Source organism: Lissotriton vulgaris, chromosome 5, assembly GCF_964263255.1.
Source record: "Lissotriton vulgaris chromosome 5, aLisVul1.2, whole genome shotgun sequence".
Classification (NCBI taxonomy): domain Eukaryota; kingdom Metazoa; phylum Chordata; class Amphibia; order Caudata; family Salamandridae; genus Lissotriton; species Lissotriton vulgaris.
The window spans coordinates 814003113-814024140 of record NC_141693.1 but is presented as its reverse complement, the minus strand read 5'-3'; the positions used below and the strand labels follow the sequence as shown (position 1 = coordinate 814024140).

General features: G+C 42.4%; 1 pseudogene; it reads right to left on the bottom strand.

Moving 5' to 3' along the window:
• Nucleotides 1–5903: 5903 nt before the first annotated feature.
• On the bottom strand, nt 5904–21028 carry LOC147711621 (uncharacterized; annotated as a pseudogene).

The window sequence follows — 21028 nt, the reverse complement described above, 5'->3', positions numbered from 1 at the left end:
CCCCTGCGGCGAACAGCAGACAATCGCTGAGAGACAATGGGCAAAGGGGACAGGACACAGAGCAAGCTGCCCTTCTCCCAAAAACGGCTGCTCCAACAGACATAAAAACCATGTTATTGTCCATGGAACAAGGAATACAGACCAGTATTTCGGCCCTAGGGTCCAAGATTGACGCCATGTCGTATAGGATGGACCGGATGGCGGAACGGTTGGATAAACACGCAGAGAGACACGACATGGCGGAAAGACGGATGACGGAGGTCGAGGAGGCTCAAACGGACCTGAACACAGCACAGAAAAAAATGGAAAGAATGATGCAGGTCCTGAGTGATAAGACGGAAGATTTGGAGGCGTGCTTGCGACGCTGCAATCTACGCATCACAGGCCTTCCGGAGAGCACTTCCACTGGTCCCATGGAACGCTTTGTGGAGGGTCTCCTCACGAAACTGCTGGGGGACGGAGTGTTCTCGGCCATGTTCACTGTTGAGAGGGTCGTTGGCCCCGCAGCCGAAGCCTGGTGCGCCACCGCGCCCTATCATAGCGAAACTCCTCAACTACAGGGATAGAGACACTGCGCTCCGTTTGGCAAGAGCCAAACAACACCTGCAATATGAAGGGTCCGCCATCTCGCTGTACCCGGACTTTACAGCAAAAGTCCAAGCGGAGCGGAAGCAGTTCATCCCCCACAAGAAGCGGCTCCGAGAGATGGGCCTGGACTACGCCTTACTGTACCCAGCCAAACTTCGCGTCAATAAGGGAGGACACTCTCATATCTTCACGGACCCCAAGGCACTACAGCAGGCGATTAAGAGGTGGGCGAGGGAACAGAAAGCGAACTCTGAAAACACGCCCGAGGACGAAGGGGCCGACAGCCGACTGGATGACCAAGACTGAACACTGTCTCCGAAAGATTACAATCTATGCCTCCGAGGTGGAGACTCTGGGACAGAGGCGTGCTGTTTCTTCTTTCTGAAGGACTGCTTGGGTGCTCGAGAACCTACGTGACCATTGCTGATTGCACAGATAAGTGGTGTGGCTGAGAGGTGTGAGGGGCGGGGTGGACCTCCCTGGTGGAGGTTTACGCTTCTTCTGCCCTGGGTGCGCGCTGGGGCCTGGCGCGTGAACCTTGTTATTGGCCCCTTAAAGGCAATAAACCTGGACCTGGGAACTGTGTGCAGGGTCTGGTGGGGCGAGGCGAGTTCTGGACAATCTTCATGGTTCTGATGGCTGCGTAATTCTGGGGTGCTGTGCACGGCGGGAGCGGGTGGAGGGCCACACAAGCGATCTGAGTGGGGTGGGTGGAGACTATATCACTCGGCTCCCTGCTGCCCTGCGTGTCAAGCACACTATTGTGGTTGATGACCCTAGTTGGGGTGGGTCGGTTGGGGTGCGGGGTGGGGGTGATGCTGTCGGACCAGGTTGGGGTGGGTCTGCTGTGGGTGGGGGCTGGTGTGTTTTGGTATGGGTGGGGAACGGGGGTTTGCTGCATTGGGGGTTACAGTGTTTGGGAGGGCTGGGGGGGTGAGGGAGGGAGGCACGGAAGGGAGGGGACTGTCCACGAAATGTTCACTGCACCGCTCAGGCAACTCGAGGAATATTGGTGACATTGCTGAAGTGTGCCGTTGTATTGTCCTATGTCAACTCCAATGGCGGATGTCCAGGTAACGGCCTCGGCCTCCTCTGTTGATACCCTAAAAGTGTTAACCTGGAATGTTAGGGGTCTCAACGACCACAGAAAGTTGAGGAAGGTTCTCCACTACCTGCAAAGACACCACGTAGATCTTGCCTTGATTCAGGAGACACATTTACCTCTCACGAGCAAGTTGCTACAGCACAGAGGCCTGTTGGGTAACTCCACCGCGGCGGGATACACTACACATTCCAGGGGGGTGCTGACGTGGGTAAACCCTCACTCCAAGCTGGTTCTGCGACTGATTACAGCAGACCCCGAAGGCCGTTATCTCATATCGAGATGTGAGGGGAAGGGACATGTCCTAACTGTAGTTAATGTGTATGGTCCGAATCATGACTCCCCGTACTTCTATACCCGGCTAGCTCAAAGTTGTAGGCAGTATGTTTCCACGTCCATGCTCTGGGGGGGGACTTTAACCTGGTGCTGAACCCCAGTTTAGATAGGTCTTTGGGCCCCATGCGGAAGCCTGCGGCGGCAGCGGTGGCTCTTACAGCTGAACTGTTGACCCTAGATATGGTCGATGTGTGGAGGTCTCGAAATACGGGCAGGGGTGGGTATACACACTACTCTTCCTTCCATGACATCCACACTAGAATCGATTATTGGCTGGCCTCTCATTCCATCACTAATCAAATTGTGGAGTGCACCGTGCTCGCGCGAACTCTGTCTGACCACTCACCAATACTATTGGCATTAAAGGCGCCGAGGCGTGGGATCCCCCCGTTCACCTGGCGCTTCCCGCCATACGCCCTACTAGACGAAGCGTTCCGGGGGGAGGTGGCGGAAGAGATTGACCTCTTCTTTGAGAGGAACTTAGGCTCCGTGGAAGACTTCCACACTGTCTGGGAGGCATTTAAGGTTTTCATTCGCGGGATAGTCATGGCTAAACACTCCAGCGTTCTGAAGGCTATTCGGCAGAGGCTTCGTGCCTTGGAGTCTCAACTAACCGCCTTGGAGGCGCAACTCCTTACAGACCCTGATCCCACGGTGGCCGCCGCTCTACAGACTCTGGTCACAGAATTTAATGAAGAGGCGGACAGGGAGGTCTGTTTCATGGGGAAATATGCCTCGGCGAGGACTTATGGGGAAGCTGAACGTCCCAGTTCACTCCTGGCTAGAATACTGCGCGACGAAAAAAGTGCCCCCAGATTGACGGAATTGGACACCCCGGGAGGGTCCACGGTCACAACAGATAAGGACATCATCTCTGCCTTCCGCGACTACTACTCCGACTTATACGCTACCAAATCCAAAGATCTGGAAACGGACATAGACGACTATCTAGAACATATACAATTACCGTTTCTGGCGCAGTCGGACAGGGAGTTCCTCATGGCGCCCATCCAGGCGGACGAGGTCTCTGAGGCCTTGGCTTCCATGCCGGCCCACAGCGCTCCCGGTGTTGATGGCCTGACAGTGGGGTTTTATAAAGCTTTCAAGGAAAAACTCATCCCACACTTGCTGTCCTTATTTGACGAGATAGGCGAGGAGGGCAGTATGCCGGGAACGATGAGGGAAGCCCAATTGGTTACCATCTTGAAGCCGGGTAGACCCCCTAATCTGTGCAGCTTGAACAGACCAATATCCCTCTTAAACGTCGATGCGAAACTTTATGCCAAAGTTCTGACCGCCCGGTTATCTCTCATTGCACTGGAGATAGTAGCCCCGGAACAGGCCGGCTTCGTCCCGGGACGGAATCTGTCCTATAATATACGAACGGTGCTCGGTACGATGCAACATGTCCGTCAGGACGCGAAGGCGGTGGCCATCTTCCTGGACATGGAGAAGGCGTTCAACTCCGTCGAATGGCCATTCATGATACGGGTCCTCCGTCGTATGGGGCTGGGTGAGCAGTTTTTACAGATGATTGGCGCACTGTACTGGAAACCGGTAGCCAGGGTGAGACTGGGGATCGGGTTTCGGAGCCCTTTCCTATTAGCAGAGGAACGAGGCAGGGATGCCCTCTGTCCCCCTTGCTGTACGCCCTGGTGGCGGAACCACTGGCGTGTGCTCTGCGCGAATACCACTGGTACCGGGGGGGTTAGCTTTCCGTCCTACAAAATTGTCATCTCGACATACGCAGACGACACGTTACTGTACGTTCGGAACCCGGAATCAAACCTCGCCCCAGTCCTCAGGGAGGTGGTCCGTTTTGGTGCCCTCTCGGGTCTGAAAGTGAATTGGGAGAAGTCGGCGGTGCTCCCCCTGACTCCAGTGACGGACCGCTTCGAAATGGACTACCCGCTAAACTGGACCACGGACCCGGTACGCTACCTGGGTGTGATGATCCATACAGACCCGGAAGTGCTCTTCAATGAAAACTATGGGGTGGCCTTCAGTAAGTGCGAGAACGATGTGGAACGCTGGTGCAGGCTCCCGCTTTCCTTGATGGGCCGTGTGGCCATCATGAAAATGGTGCTTCTCCCGAGATTCTTGTTCTTGTTTGCCACCTTGCCCATAATACTTTCACGAACCTTCTTTCGGAATGTGACGAAACTTATGACTCGGCTGGCCTGGGGAGGTAAACAGCCGCGTGTGCGCTGGAACACGCTCACACTGCCGTACGAACTGGGAGGACTCGGCGCGCCCGACCTGGAGCGGTACTACAGAGTGGCCCAGGCCACTCACTTACATACGTGGATACATGGGGACAGGAACATCCCGCACGTTCGGATGGAGCGGCTGTTTGCGGATCCTCTCCCGCTCCCGGCTACGGTCTGCACTCCTGCGGACCGCCGAGTGGGCAACCTGGACTCCATAACGGCCACAAAACATGCCTGGAACGAGTTGTTGAAGGCTAGAGGAGAAGCGTTGTTGTACTCCCCCGCCATGTCGGTGGAATGGTTGCAGTGGCTAGGCCCCATCGGAGACAGGAATGTTATTCGTGCGCTACATGATCTCGGGATCAAGACGGCGGGCGCATTGTTTGCGGACGGACAGGCCAAAACATGGGACCAGGTGGCCATAGAGGTAGAGCACCCGACTCTGCTGCAGCGGTTCCAATTTCACAGGCTTCGTGGAGCCTTAAAGGAGGCCCTGGGACCAGGTATGACTGAGCCGCCGGACATCCAGGAACTCGCCTACGTCATTGCCCACCCCTCCCCACGGCACTTGACGACGCATCTGTACAAGAGCAATGTTTCATACTCCAAAGCCCGGTTAGCCTGGCAGAGGGACCTGGAAGTGGATATCGATGATGCAATGTGGACGTACTGCTGTAGTAACACCAAAAAAGTGTCTCTGAATGGACGGCACAGGCTGATACACTTTAAATTTCTGCAGCGGGTGTATTACACTCCCGAACGACTACACCGTTATGGCCTCCGTCAGTCTCCTAAATGTGAACGCTGTCACGCACCTGTGGCGGACTTCCTACATATGGCGTGGAACTGCCGCAAGATTCAGGAGTTCTGGGTTGCGGTCTTCTCGGAACTCAGTGAAATACTGGAGCACGAACTGCAGGTTGATCCAGCTTTGGCGCTGCTGGGCTACTCGAAACCTCTGCCAATGGCGCATAGGCGTTTGGCGGATATGGGATTGTTGTTGGCGAGACGCACGGTGGCACAGTGTTGGATGAGAGGGCCAACCCCGACTAAAAAACGATGGGCCAGGGACATGGTGTACTGTTGTACGCAAGCTGAACACTACAGTGAGCTCCTCCCCCCCACTAGTAGACCAAAAAACTTTTGGGGTCTGTATAACACCTTCAGATATGCTAGAGAGGAGGTAGCGGACACGCAGGAAGACGAGCGGGGGGATGCAGAATGTTAGCCTTCACCATAGGGAACTCACCCCCCCCCCCCGGGATCTCAGTTGCGCGAGAGGTGATGATACCTGAGGGACTGGTATGATGGCCGGGTGGAGTATTGATACCCGGCTGTCACAAGACAAGTGACTAGTGGTAGATTCCGAGCTATGAAGGAGGGATGGGAGTGGGCTTCACCTGGAACACTTTGGGGGAGTCACATTTGGGAACTAGAGAGGGGGCGGCGACACGGCCTAGACGTAGAGTAGTTGCTAATGATTGGTTAGTGGACAGGTTGGACAGGGGGGAGGTGGGGGGGACTGAAGGTTATTTCTGGGAGTTTGGGGGTCTTATTAAACACAAAATACACCTTCATTTCTGACTGTGCAGCACCCGTCCTACGTGTCCTACCCCTAAGCCACTGGGGTACAAGTGGACGGCGACGGCCCCGGTGTTGGCTCACGTTTAGCTTGCTTGTTGTATTGTGATATTACGCTGCCGTACCCCTGGGTTGACGGCGTCAGGCTGTGTATATTGTCTTCCCTGGTGCTCGACTGTATCCAGCATTGTCGCATCGCCGGCCCAAGTGGGTTGTAGGCGGGAAGCTGTGTATGATTTGAACAATGTTAATAAAGGTGTTATAAAAAAAAAATAATAATTCTTTCTAAACAAGATTTGTTTCTCGTGTACCAGCTCTGAGCTAGGGAGTGCTCGAACAATCCGGCAACACTGTCTCCCTTACGATCCCTGTCTTGGCTGAAAATGTCTGCAGAATATTCAGCTTTGGGAGAAACTGCTATCAAAACTCTCTTGCCTTTCAGCTCGTCCTATTTATGTGAGATTGGGTTCTCAGCACTTGCAGTATTAAAGACTAACAGCCTGATTCATCAAGCCGGAATCGGCTCGCAAAGGGCCAGATTCTGAGAATCTGGCCCTTTGCGAGCTCTATTTGGCATTTGGGATTCATCATCCCAAATGCAAAACTCGGTAATAGCGATGTCGCAATTTTGCGAGGAATTACATTTAAGGAATCTCTATTTGAGATTCCTTAAATGCAATTCATCATCCATTAAAAAATTGCGAATTCGCAATTTCGGCCCGCTATTTACCGCGAGGTCAAACCTCGTGGTAAATAGCGAAAACTCAGAAACATGCTTTTAAAAGCATTTTTCTAAGTTGCATGTTGCACACACACATGTCCTTTGGACATGTGTGTGTGAAACACCTGTTTCAATTTGCATTTAAGGGGTGCTACAGGGTGTCCTTTGGACACCCCTGGCACCCTTTAAATCGCTATCTTATTTGCGATTAGCTAATTGCTAATCGCAAATAAGGAATACTCCCCATTCATTCCTGTGGGCCTTTTGGCCCATAGGAATGAATAGGAAGTTATTAGAACAAAGAGTGGACATCTAAGATGAGACAAAGGTCGTATCAAGACAAGGACTGGACAAAGGTCGTCCAAGAGAGCATAAAGCCCATGACTGGTATGGCTACAAGAAGGGGGTCAGACGACCCAGAACAGGGACTAATGTTCCATATCTTGAAGCTGGTCAGGGAGCTCTTAACCTTGACTGTGAACCAGGAGGGGACAAATGTCCCACAGTTTGGACAGTGAGTCCAGAACCGAGAAGAATCTCCTGCAACGGGGTCTCAGTGCCCCGTTACTGAGATAAAGAGTCCTGTATCAGAAAATGAAGGCAATTTATAAAAAGAAAATTCTTGAACTGAGAGTCCAAAAACATTATCTAATTCTGAGGCCCTCAACCATATTAAAAGACCCAATACCTAAGAAAGAGGTCAAGAACCAGTTAGTGGGATCCAGAACTGGACCGGGACATCTAGTTCAAATTTTGATGTACTTCAACAACATTGATTGCTGATCTTTGTTTGATGAAATTCTTAAGCAGAAGCATTGTATCATCAGTTGAACTTTTATCTTCAACTTGGAGCGTAAAAACAGGTTGATGAAAGTGAACTGTCTCTTTATGTTTTTGCTGGTCAAGGACAGATAGGAGAAAGTGGACTGACTTTTCCTGTTTTGTCTAAGGGGAATAGGTGGTGGTGATACCCTTTAGTTGTTTTGGGTGGAGTGTCTGACCTCACATTTCACTCTTAACACTCTTTGCCCCTTAACGCTTGTTTGCCTTCTCTATCTGTATTTTCTTTCCATTATAAAGGAGGAGGATGAGTTGATTGAGTTGTGTAATAACTTTCTAGATAAAGGAGGAGGATGTGTAGTAACCATGTGCCCCTCCCAACATGGCCATCTGCGGTCATCAGTCCTTTCTAGATAAAGAAGGAGGATGTGTAGTAAACCTGTTCTCCTCCCAACATGGCCAGCTGCTGTCATTACACCTTCCTCTCTGTTTCCACCTACTAAGCCTCCCAGAATGCCTGTGTACATTCTATGTTTTACTTGAATGTTCCACACTTGGCAGTTGATGGTCTGGTCAGCTGGCGAGGTGTGTTGCTCTGCTGTATCTTAATGAACCTATCTTGTAACTACTAAGAAGTGTCCTGCTGTCTAATTCAACATCTTTGCAACAAAAGCATTTATACGCAACTATTTACTACAGAATTTTTAGATTGAGCCTGAGCCAGCACTCAAGCACTGCTCTGGCAATCTGTTGTATCGACTATGGACTAGAAGCCCAACCCATATTTTTCTGTGGCTTGTGTCTTTGTTCTTTGTAAATGCAGGCTTGGGTTTGTTTAATAAGCTTGTTAGTCCCTCCTTAGTACTGCCTTGTCTTCATTTGTACCCTCTCAAAGCGACTGGCCCCTATACTTTGGTTGCGACACAGGACCTGTTATTTAGTCTGTAAGCACAATTTTCTTCATTTAAAATGGCCCGTGCTTCACTCGCAGCCATGTAAGTACTGGGCGCAGAGCTTTTTTCACCATTGCTGCTCGACCTAAAAATGCTCAAATTTAAATTAGTGTGGTGCCGATTTTACAAGCACTGTGGTTTCATTTTATATGCAGCTTCAAAGCACTGTGCTTTAATTTTTTTTGCGGCCGCTGCGCTTTTTTCACCATTGGTCGTCGCCCGCCATTTTTTTTGTTAAGAGCTGTGATGTCTACAGGCCGCGTCACATGCTGCATTAAATCAATAAAATAAATAAATAAAGACTCTGAGGCTGACAGTCCCTGCAACGCTTTGAGGGCAGTGTACGGACTTGCCCGGGCAGCTTGTATAAAAGACATGTATGACAGCATTTCAGTGCACATGCCCACTCGATAAATAGGGCATGAACAGACTGAGAGCTGCGACCTACAGAAAGCTGGATGTTCACCTGACTCCGAGATGGCTTCCCAGGTTACACAGGCATGCTCCCTGAGCTTGGGGCTGTCAGGAGGAGACACTGATGCTGTGAGAATGGGAGAAGGACTCACGTGAACGGGGCAATAGGGAGTACGTATCCAGTAAAGATGGGACAATGGTATTGGATGGGCAGCTGCTCCCTGTCAGCCTCCTTGAGCAGGCGTTTACTTTGGTAGTAGGTGACCTTCCTGTTCCCTTTGCGTAGCCAATTGGGGGCAGTGCTGCAAGCCAAGAGTGTACGCCACACCCTCTACCATCTTCCTGAACTGCTACGGGCCATAAGAGAAGCAGTTGTCCGAATGAGGGAGATCTCAGTGCGTAGTAACAGCTGTAGTAGGAATGCAGGGGGTGGTGGGGATCAATATGTTACATGGTTTAACAGACTAACAATTTGTGGTGTGACAATACTAATGTGTCTTTTAAAGTGACTAATCATTAGTTGTTTAGTTTTTAAGTTAATTCAGTTGCCATATGATGTGCAAGTAGTCCACACTTATTAGAATGCCAATTTGCTTCCTATGTCTACTTTTTTATTAAAAAACAAAAGAAATATTGTTTTTTTTTTATTTTCAATCATGGTAAAACAAAACAGAAAATAAACAGGCACGTTCTTGGCTGGTGCTATCCATAAAACATTAATGGTGTTACAGAACATGAGTTTGATTTCAAATGTGTCTCTCATTGTTGATCAGCAAGGAATTATAAGAACCCCCACATCAGGGCATGTGTGGGTGAGTATATGTCTCTTAGTCTAGTGGTGTGGGCATTGGATGTGTGTTAGTGAATTGGCCCTGATACGTGGATCTTGTGGGTTTCCCTGCATTTGTGGCGGCATTGATGTATTAGTATTCCTATCAAATGTCTCAAATATGTGTGTGCTTGTGGGGGTATTCCCTATCCTTGTAAATGTATTCCCCAAAATTGAACAGCAATCAATAATTCTGAACCACTCTTGTGGTAAAGAGGGTGTGGTATTCTGGTTTGGATGCCATTTACCTTCCTCACTTACCTGTCTTGCTACTCAGCCTGTGTGGATGAATGGTGGAATGTTGGAGTGTGTGATGTAATGATAGAATGTGTGGGATGCCTGGTGGTTGGATGACAGTTGGGAGAGAGGGCGGAGCAGCAAGAGAGCTGCTCCTGGTGGGGCTTAATTGATCCTATGATTTGGAATTATAATTAATCAATAAACCTTCTTTAATCATCACATCTCGGCTACAGCCTATCATATTACATTTGGCGACGATTGGACTGAACCTACACTGCACATAACATTAAGGATCTTCATGAAACTTCGTGATCAAGATTAACAAGTAAGAGAAAAGTATTTTTCAATAGCTACTCAAGCTTACTGGCACCCCAACTAAGCCCCACCAGTGACCTACCACCGGTCGCCCACAACTTTGGATGTGCCAGTTACTGCAAGCATACAGATTAAGTATGCCAGTCCGTGCCTGTTCACAGTGCAACACTACTTCCTGCCTGTTCCTACTCGTCATTGAGGGCACTACCTGGTTACTACAGAAGAGCGTCAGGGACTACTGTAATTTCTTCCCTGCCCAGTTACTGCCAGCATTCAGTTTAAGTATGCCAGTCCCTGCCTGTTCTCAACGTAACGCTTCCTCCTATCTACTCGTCATTGAGGGCACTACCTGGTTAATACTGAAGAGCATCTGGGACTACTGCAATTTTTATCTACTTGCAGATCCATTTCCCTACCCGATCTGCACTCCTTTATTTAACATTTTTCATATTCTGGAAAATTCTGTTGGAAATATTTAGATGCTATTGATCCAGCGCTCTGATTGAAAAACTGTCTCATAAACACTACCTATCACCTCAATACTCACCATTAATCATGAAACACATATAAAGGCCCATAATACCAATGAGACAATTTTTGAGCAACTGAATCAGGTGGTGTGATTAACTAAAACTACTCACATATTATTTTCATTATTATATACAACTGCAGTTCATCTATTTTCACCATGGTTTTAAACTTTTATTATTTATTAATCAGACCACTAAGGCGATTGGATCAACTGATGGAAACTAGACCATGAATAAACAAGACCAGCTTGTCTTTTCAAATCTAATTTTATTAACTTTATTTTTCATAAAGAAAAAGCATTTACGTTTTAGAATCTTTATTTTATAAGCAAGTAAGAAAGCAGCATTTTAATAAGGAAATTAATTAATAAACTGACATTTTCAAAGCAAGCTCAGAAACATGAAATATTAGCAGAATAACAGTTTCCATTCCCTAAATCTATTTCCCTGTCTATTTCTCACTTCACCTAGAAAGGAAAAATTATTAAAAGTCTACTGTCCTTACATGCGCCAAAGGTCCATCAGCATGTCACGTCATTCAGGAATCGGAAAGTAGGAGTTTTTTTCCTGCTCATAGTGTAAGGTTTTATACCTTTCTCTCTAGCTAAACTTTCTACATTTTACATTCTTTTAAGCAAATCCGAACTTTTCATTGGCCGTCCTGTGTCAGTCCATGATAAAATGCATTAGGTCATCTCCGATTCTTGACCAAGTCCAGGCTTCAAATAAGCCCTATTGTCTTTTATTTCCACATCTTTCAGCTTCCTCAAGAAAGTAACTTTTCCTCGAGTTTCGAACATTTACTTCATAGCCTTGGCATTCACTTTAAGTTTCTGTCCTTGAGCCTTTTTTATTTTTTCATGAGCACGTTCAACTCAACCAAAGAACTGCTTTTTCAATTAACGATGACAGTGCAGTAAAAATCCTCACAGCTACGCATGTGCAAAGATTTCACTCTGGACAAGCTTTTCCATCTGTAGCTCGGGCAGCCATGTTTTCTGAACCACCTTTAGGCCTCACTTTGGAAACTATTATTAAACAAACACAAGACATCAATTAATTAAAGAATTGAGACCCATTCTGTAACCCAGCCCCTTTACTAATTAATCCTGTTAATTATGTTGCCTAGCAAAAAGCACAAACAGGCAGCATTATAAATACTGGCAAAGACAATAGACAAGGTTAGTTTATTATTTTTTTCCTTTGCGTTTGCAACATAAAGCACATTAGTTTATCCCGCGTGTATTGATGAATGTATTCTTAAACTAAGTTGATTAGTAATTTCACCACAAGCTTATTAATTTAATTACTGTTATGGGAGATTAACTTCACAAGTTTGAACAAAATCTTGTTCTTCACCTTGCTTCATCAACTCCCTCATCTGGTGATTTCTAAATCACCAAATAATACCCACAATTTATACATTTTCAACCCTTGAACATGTTTTGGACTTTCTTAATATTAGTATTTCTAAACTTTAGATTCATCTGTTTTTCTGCATTTTTCATATTGAGTTCTCTGAAACTCTTCTAATTCTATTTCTTTTTCTTTTTCTTTTCTTAGTTTGCAAATTCTTTTCTTTTCTATTACATGTTTTCTTCTCTTGTGTATCATGCAACTAATTTTTAACAAAAGTATCACTATAGCTATGACTATTAAAGGAAAAACTATTTTACCTATAATTGAATTACCAATCTCTTGAAACCAGCATTTAATTGCTGCAAATCTTTTACTTAAACGTTCTGAAAAACATTCGTCCTCTAAAGGTTCAACTTCATTATGTAATTCAGTAATATTTTTTGTATACATTTCTATATTCTGACTTTTGTCAGGTATGTAAGTACAACAATGTTGAACATGCAAAATTCCACAGACTCCACCCTCTTTTGCCAGCAAAATGTCAAGAGCAAGACGATTTTGCATCACCATTGTTCTCATAGCAACAAGCTCTGTATTCACTAATTGAAATCCACTTGCAGTATCTGTTGACAATCTATCAACAATTGTAGACATTTTTCTGATTTTGTTTGCATTCAGGGTTATTCCTACCATAGGAATTAATGCACCAAATATGTCTCCCATTATTTCTGTAAAGCTTTCCCTTCTAAATCTATTCAGGTGATTACTAATTTCAAATGAACCTTTTGCATTTCTATCTACATGAAATTTTTGGGGAAAAACTAAACCTACATAACATGTCCCATATCAATGGTCTGGGAGATTGTAATAAGCCTTATTCCCACAAACAAAATAAATTCCAGGAAAAATTGGATCCTTGCCTCCTTTAAATCATCAACCCTCTATAATACGATAAGTGTCTTCACATTGACTTGCACCTACAAAATAATCATCAAACAAAGTATTATCTCTTCTCATACAAAATTTTCCACTAACAGGTTTATCTATGTGAATTGCAACATTTTCATTTCTACCATTAAGCTTTTCATCTTCCATCTGCCAAAATTTAGACTTAATATGTTTCAACATCTCATTTCGCTTGTAAATTGCCCTTCTCTCTTCCACCATATTTAAGAACGTATTCTCTTCTGTTCTCAATTTACATGTTAAATTATTTCTAAAAGCGTACTCATAAGTGAATTCACTAGTCGCTAGGAAAAATTCCCTCATCTGTTTAGCATATTTCACTTTATTCAAGCTATCTTCAACTTTTAAATTTGCAAAAATCTCATCAAAATCTGAATAATGATATTCCAAACGTCCAGTTTGATAAAACAAACTAGCTATTACACTACATGTTACGCCATAAGTAAGAGGAAGCATATTATATGTAACACCTTCAGACACAGAAGTAGGTAACTTCACAAAAATGTAGCAGTCTTTTGCGTCCATCACCTTAACATATTCAGATAAAAGTCTTGAAAAGGTATTACTAGAAAAATCTCCCAACAGATCTATCTTGATGAATCTCTGGTTTATGTACAATACTTTTATCAGTCTTATCAACTTTATCATGATTAACCACAACTTTACTAGTCATGTTAGTTTTATACATCTCTTTATCTATTCCAAAAGGAAAAATGACAGCTAAAATTAACCAAACTAAGATTATCAAGATTACACATATTGAAGACAATTTGCAACATCTTTTGAAAATTGAGCATCTCAAATTATTATTAGTAGAAGGCATCTTTACTTTCAAACAAAAACCTAAAAAAAAATGAAAATTAAAAATTACTAAATATACTCCCCTTTTTTTTTTACCAGATAACTTTATTTTCTAACAGCTTTTCTTAGACCTTATGCCAACTAACACAATTTCTTCGACCTTGTGTCACCAAACACAATTTCTTTAACCTTGTGTCACCTAATGAACAAAATCAATCATTATCACTTGCATCATCTAAATTTCCTTGACTACTATTTACTTCTACTACTGGTGGAATTATAATATAGGTCCACTGGGTGATTTGTACTTCTGATTTGGCTTTATTACTCTTTTTGCTCTGCTGTTTATCACTTCTATTTTCTTTCCTGCTTGTTTTTTTTATTTGAGTCTTCTCCCTTCTTCCTTTTGACTTGTGATCTCATTCACCTGCTCTTTTGCTTTATTCACTAATTTAAATTTTAGGCCTTCGTTTTCATTTGGCCAATTATCTCCTTTTCTTGTTAATTTCCTTTTCGGTTCCGCTAAATTATACTCCACTCTCCAAGCTCTTTTCCTTGATCTTTTCACTATTGATTCATCTCCACTATCATCTGTTTCACTTTCTGTGTTATCAGCTGATTCATTAATAATCAGTTTTATTGTATCAGATTCTTCTTTAGATTCAGGTACTTCTTTACTCGTCAGTTTCACTCTGTTAGGAACAACATCCTTGTAGCTGGAACTTGAAATTTCTTCTTCTTCTTCTTCTTCCTCAATTACTTCCAATTCTCCAGTTTCAGAATTTTCGTTCCTTCTTCCAGAGCTTCCAATCTGCTTTTCAATACTCTCCTGATCTGGATCTTGAATCACTTCTTGTTCAGTTTCCTTTTCTGCTTCTTGATCTAGCAGATCTTCATCATTTTCATTTTCTTCAGAATCTTGTATCACAATTTCTTCATTTTCTTCATTCAATGCTTCATTCACATTTGAATTTTCGAGATGTCGACTTTCTTGTCGATCTTCAGGATCTGGATTTTTTTCAGGTTCTTCTTCTGAATCTGAATCAGCTGTTGTTTCACCTTCGTCAGGATTCTCAGGTGCTGGCACACGTATGGTGTGGCTAGCATGAACCCATCTCTTCAAATCCTTACACTTTACTGCATTTGTTGCGACTAATATCACCTGTCTTGCCTTCTGCCACCTTGGTACTAGGCAATTTCTTCTTTGATGTACTTTTGTCCTTACCCAGTCTCCTGGTAACAGATCATGAGCTTGTTCTTTCTCTTTTGTAATTGCTTCAGTTCCCATCTGATGGAACACAGAAGTCACCACATCAGATAGATTTTTGCAGTAATCCATAATGATGCTATCATTAATGCTCAACAGTTTATCAACTGGAACAAATGCTTGCCTCATAACCCTGCCCATTAGTATTTAATGAGGACTCAATCCTGTTTTTTCTATCTGGAAAGCTTCTCAAATACATCTGTCCACTTCATTCCTGTTGCTAAGCACATCTTTGCTATTCTGTTTTTTATTGTACCATTCACTTGCTCAACAACACCTGATGCTTCTGGTCTGTAAGCACAATGTAATTTCTGCTTTATATCCAGTGCTTCACAAATCAATTTTAGCAATCTGTTTTCAAAATGTGTGCCACGATCTGTCTTGATCGTCACTGGAAAACCATACCTTGGTATGATTTCTCTCAAAAGCAATTTTGCCACAGTAATTGAATCATTGTGGCGTGTTGGGAATGCTTCTACCCATCTCGAAAACAAAACAGATTATCACCAAGAAATATCTGAGTTTGTTGTGAGGTGGCATGTCAATGAAGTCAAGCTGTATTCTGGTAAATGGACCACCCTCCCGTCCTATGGTGCTTACAATAGTTTTTCTGCTTGGGTTGATCTGTTGACTGGTAAGACACCTTTGACAAAAGGACTCTGCAATTATTCTGAATTTTGGATTGTACCATATTTGTCTGAATAATCTAATCATTGAATCTCTACCAATATGTCCTGGACCATGGAACATGCGTGCCATGTCAGAAATCATACTACCTGGCATTACTGGTCTGTCATCTTTGTAGACCCAAACCTCATCTTCTCTTTGTCTGCATCCTGCTTTTAACCATGTGTTTTTCTCTTCATCATTTGCCTCATCTTGCAACTGTTATACTTCCTGCCAAGTCTCAACTACAGATGTTAGCATAAGTGAGTTCAAAACATGTTCATTTTTTTTTCCCGATTCATGGACACATTATGTTTTGCACAGAATGCTGCTACTGAGTCAGCATATGAGTTTCCTTTTGTTATGTAATCCTCACCTTTTTTATGGGCTGTGCACTTTACTACTGCAATTTTTTCTGGTAGCTGAATTCCATTATTCAATCTTTTAATCAACTGAGCATTTCTTATTGGTGATCCCGCAGAAGTTAAATAACCTCTTTGAGACCAGAGCTGGCCATAGTTATGGACTACACCATAACCATATAACCATATTGACTACCAGTCACTATGGTAATTTTTAACTCTTTTCCCAATTCACATGCACGAATCAAGCAATTAATTCTGCTACTTGAGCTGAACGAATTCCTTTGAGACAGGAAGCTTCAATTACATCTGCAACTGTACATACTGAATATGCTGTACTCAGAACACCTTCATCTGTTCTTAAGCATGAACCATCAACAAATAAAACATAGTCTGATGGGACATCTTTTATGTCTTGTCTTGGTTTAGTGCAATATTCTAATACATCCAGGCATTCATGATCAACCTCATCCCTGATTTCTGTTTCAGTAGTGTCAGGTAATAATGTGGAAAGATTTAAATTCACACATCTCGCAATTGAAACATTGTCCGAGCCAAGAATAATCTTTTCATCTTTTGTTAGCCTATTATTTGTCAAATTTTGTGTTCTGCTTCTAGTGAGGAGAATTTCAACTGAGTGTGGTGCATATACTTTTACAGGAAATCCCATTATTATTCCTTCACTTTGATCCAAACTTACACTTGTTGCAGCCACTGCTTTTAAGCAACCTGGTAATACTTTTGCAACAGGGTCAAGAACAGCTGAGAAATATGCTATTGGCTTTCTCAGTCTTCCATGTCTTTGAATCAGAACTGATAATGCACATCCTTCTCTTTCACTGCAATACAGCTCAAATTCCTTTTCATAATCAGGCATTCCTAGTGCTGGAGCTTCACACAAACTTTTCTTTAACTGTTCAAAAGCTTCTAATTCAGTTTTTGTTAGGCTAATCAGGTCTTTTAAGTATGCTTTTGTCAGTCTCTGCAGTGGCTTTGTGTTTACTGAAAACCCACTAATCAATTGGCAACAATAACCTACCATTCCTAGAAACATTCTAACCTGTCTCTGTGTTTTTGGATTTTTGCTTGAATAATTTTTATTCTTTCTGTTGTCATTTGTCTGACTCCCTTTGCAATTCTGTGACCTAGATATTTTACTTCTTGTTTGCAAAACTGTAATTTTGCAGGAGATACTTTATGTCCCTCATCTGCCAGATGATTTAAAAGAGTAATGGTATCTGTTACACAATTATCTCTTGTTTTTGCTGCCACAAGGAGGTCATCAATATACGGCACTAACGTAGATTTTCCAGGTAAATCTAGATTTTCCAATGATTTATTTAGCAACTGATTAAAAATAGATGGACTTTTGGTATACCCTTGAGGGATTCGACACCATGCTAAAACACGCTCTTTGAACCGGAACGCAAACATTTGTTGGCTTTCTGAATGCAATGGAACAGTAAAGAATGCATTACACAAATCAATAACCGTATACCATTCTGCATCATGCGGAATCTGATATAAAATTACCGATGGATTTGGTACAACTGAGCAACATGGAATAACAATTTTGTTAACCTTTCTCAGGTCTTGTACAATTGTAAAAGTTACATTTGGCTTTTTAATTCCCATAATAGTTGAATTATATGGACTACTCTCAATTTCTTTTAGAACACCTTGTTTTATCAATTTGTCTATTACAGGGGTAACACCTTCAATCACTTCTGCTTTCATTTTATACTGAGGAATGTTTGGATAATCTGCTCCTTGTTTTACTGATATTTTTACTGGGTCTACATTTTTCATCAAACCCATTTCATTTCCAGTGAAATCCCACATTTTTACATTCACTGTGTCTTTTATTTTTCAGGTAGATTATTCTTATCAAACACAGGAAATAATGTACTTTCTTCTGCCTTAACCATTGACATTGTTAATTTGTAAAGCCCATCTTCTTCTGGAGTTTAAAGCTCTATACCATCCGGTGAGCAATATATTGCACAATTCATTTTACACAGGATATCCCTACCTAATAGATTTACTGGACTGCTATCACAAACTACAAATCTATGCATGTCTTTAAATTTACCTATTTCAACTTCAACTGTTCACTTAAATCTGTTTTTATTTGCTGATTAGCTACACCTACTACTTGGATTGTATCTCCAGAGAGAGGAAGGTTTTCTATTTACACTGATCTAACAGTAGAACGGGTAGCACCTGTATCCACTAGGAAAGTAATTTCTACATCATTCACTTTACCATTTACAAATGGACCAGATTGATCTACCTCAAGAGTGGCTCCAAGCACACGCTCTTCCTCCTTTCTCATGCACCGTCAGAAGTATTCTTCAGATTAACTCCCTCCATCTTCTTTCAACCAATATTGTTGAGACACATTCGACACATTCACTCTTGGCGATCTGTTTACCTGTTCACCTCCGCTGAATCCTGTTTCTGAACTGTATCTCTGCACATTTACACAGTTTGGAAGTGGCGGTTGTGGTAAATGACTTTGCTGAATCACTACCTGTCGCTGTAGCTGTTGCTGCTGATTTATCTCATTCTGCATCTGTGGATTTAATGATGCATTTTTTTAATAAATTCTGGGCGGATTCTTGCATTCATGCTTCCAGTGTACAAATTCGCCACAATTAAAACATGGGAGTTTCTGTTTTAACTCTTCTATATTTCTCATCAATTTTGGTTTATCATAATTACTTTTAAATTTCCCTTGATTCTGATCAACATTCTTATTTCCTAAAGTTGCTATTTGTTGTTCAGCCACTTTTACCTGTGCCCACATAGATGCTAAACAAAAGAAGTTGAAAGAAAAGGCTATTTCATCACTACAGTATTTTGCTTTTCTCCAGATATCATCTACTGTGTGTGATTGCCAACCAACTATTCCAGTTCTTACCATTTCACTAATTTCAGGTCTCAAACCATATACAAATCTGTATATAAAATGGCTCATGTCTTTTTCACTTAAATGTTCATAACCACAGTATTGTTGAAATACCAGCAGTGATCTTTCATAAAATGAATGTACGGATTCCTTTGACTCTTGGGTTGTCCTATCTATTTTAACCCAATCTATCTCTTTTGGGGGAATCTTGTTTTTCAAAAACACAATTACCTGTTCGTACTTTCTCATTACCTCTGATGAAGGAGCACCTGTTACTTTATCTCGAGGGTATTCTTCTCTAGGCCAATTTATAGTAGTTTTACATTCTGTCCAAAGATCTGATGGGACAACTATGTCAATGAATCCATCAAGATCAATCCACAAAACTTTTGAAACTTTCACAAATCTGTCTACCTGTCGATAACATTCTACAGGTTTTTCTCTTAATCGAGGAAAATCATTTGCAAACAGGAAAATGTCCTGTCTTGTCCATGGGACATGCACATACCCTCCTCCCAGTATTTCTCTCATTGGAAACTCATTTACTACTTTTTCCTTTTCTCTGATAGGAAAAGCTAAACTTGTTCTGTCGTCATCTCTTTTCTTTGCCCATTTCGCTCTCCATTTACTTAATTCACCCCATTTTCTCAAAATCACAATGAAGTCTTTTATATGAATGATTCTTCCTGTGGTATTCATATTTTCAATGTCTTTTTCTGAAAAATCCACCCTATAAGTTTTCTGCAAATTCTTCTGCTTACTTAAATCTTCTTCTAATTCAAAAGCCATATCCTCTAATTGATCATATTTGTTTTTCGTTTTGCATGTTATGTTTTTGCAAATAAATAATAATTCATCATCCTGATATGCCTTCAATCTGTCAGTTCCAATCGTTCCAATTATTAATTCCTCTAAATCTGCTTTCAATTTTGGAACATCAAGTAATTTACATTCTGGGGTTTGTGTTAAATCTATTTTACTCAGACTCTTTTCCGGAGTTCCAGAGTCAGATTCTGCACCAGATGGAGTTTTACATGACAAACTTTGATTAAAAGTTAAGTCAGGCATCATTATTATCTCTCAATGTATTTCAGACAAATCTGAATAAAAGTTTTCAGTCACTTTCTGTATTTCTGAATTTAATGGAACAGTTAAAGCTGAATGCCTAATTTCCTTTTGATCAAATACTGGAAGAACAGGTCCAATCATTACAGGTACTGTTACTGCTTCCCTGCTTTTAGTTAACTGCTGTATTAATTCATTCGTAGAATGAATATATTCTGAGGTATTTGGTAACTCCTCATACCTTTCTGTTCTTTTTCCATTTCTTGGGGTTTCATTTCTTTGAACTGAGGTTTTAGTATAATTTCTATTTTCTCCTGATATATTTGAATTACGTCTTGTTTCTACTCTTTCAGGTGTTTTTCTATAATTCGGATTTGTTTTAGGAGATGTCTCATCAATACTTTCTCTTGGAGGGGTACTTGGAGTAGTCCATGAACAAACTGGTTGATAAGGTGGCGGTTTTCTAGTATAAATTTCTTCTAATACCCCATCTTCTGAATCACTTTCTTCACTATTTTTCTTTTTCTTTTGGGCACTCTTTTGTCCAGTTACCTCATCAATTAGTCTCACTGGGTACAAGCCATCACACATGTCTGCACTTCTCCATCGGCACATTCTATCCTCATGTGTTTCTCTATCAAGACCTAATCCTGTTCCCCTTAATATTCCTCTACTCTCTCTTTCTAATTCAAACAGTTCATCTTCCCATTCAACTAAAACTTCAAATTGAGTATGTCTAGGCTTTGGTACAAGTTTCATCATTTTTTCTCTTAAATTTTTCAAAACTGCTATATTAAATGATCCATCTTCCAGCCATGCTAATACGCCATCATTTTCAGTATACCTCATCCAATTCTCAATCCAAAGACAAGTATGATAACCATATTCACCCAACATATAAGCTGCAGCTCTTTTGTACTTATGAAGTAATCTTCCATCCCGCGTTGAAATTTTCTTGTCAGGTTTAATTTTGTTTTTCGATCTCTGAAACCAAGAGAGCTTCTTTTTCTCCTTCATGTAATAGTAATCCAT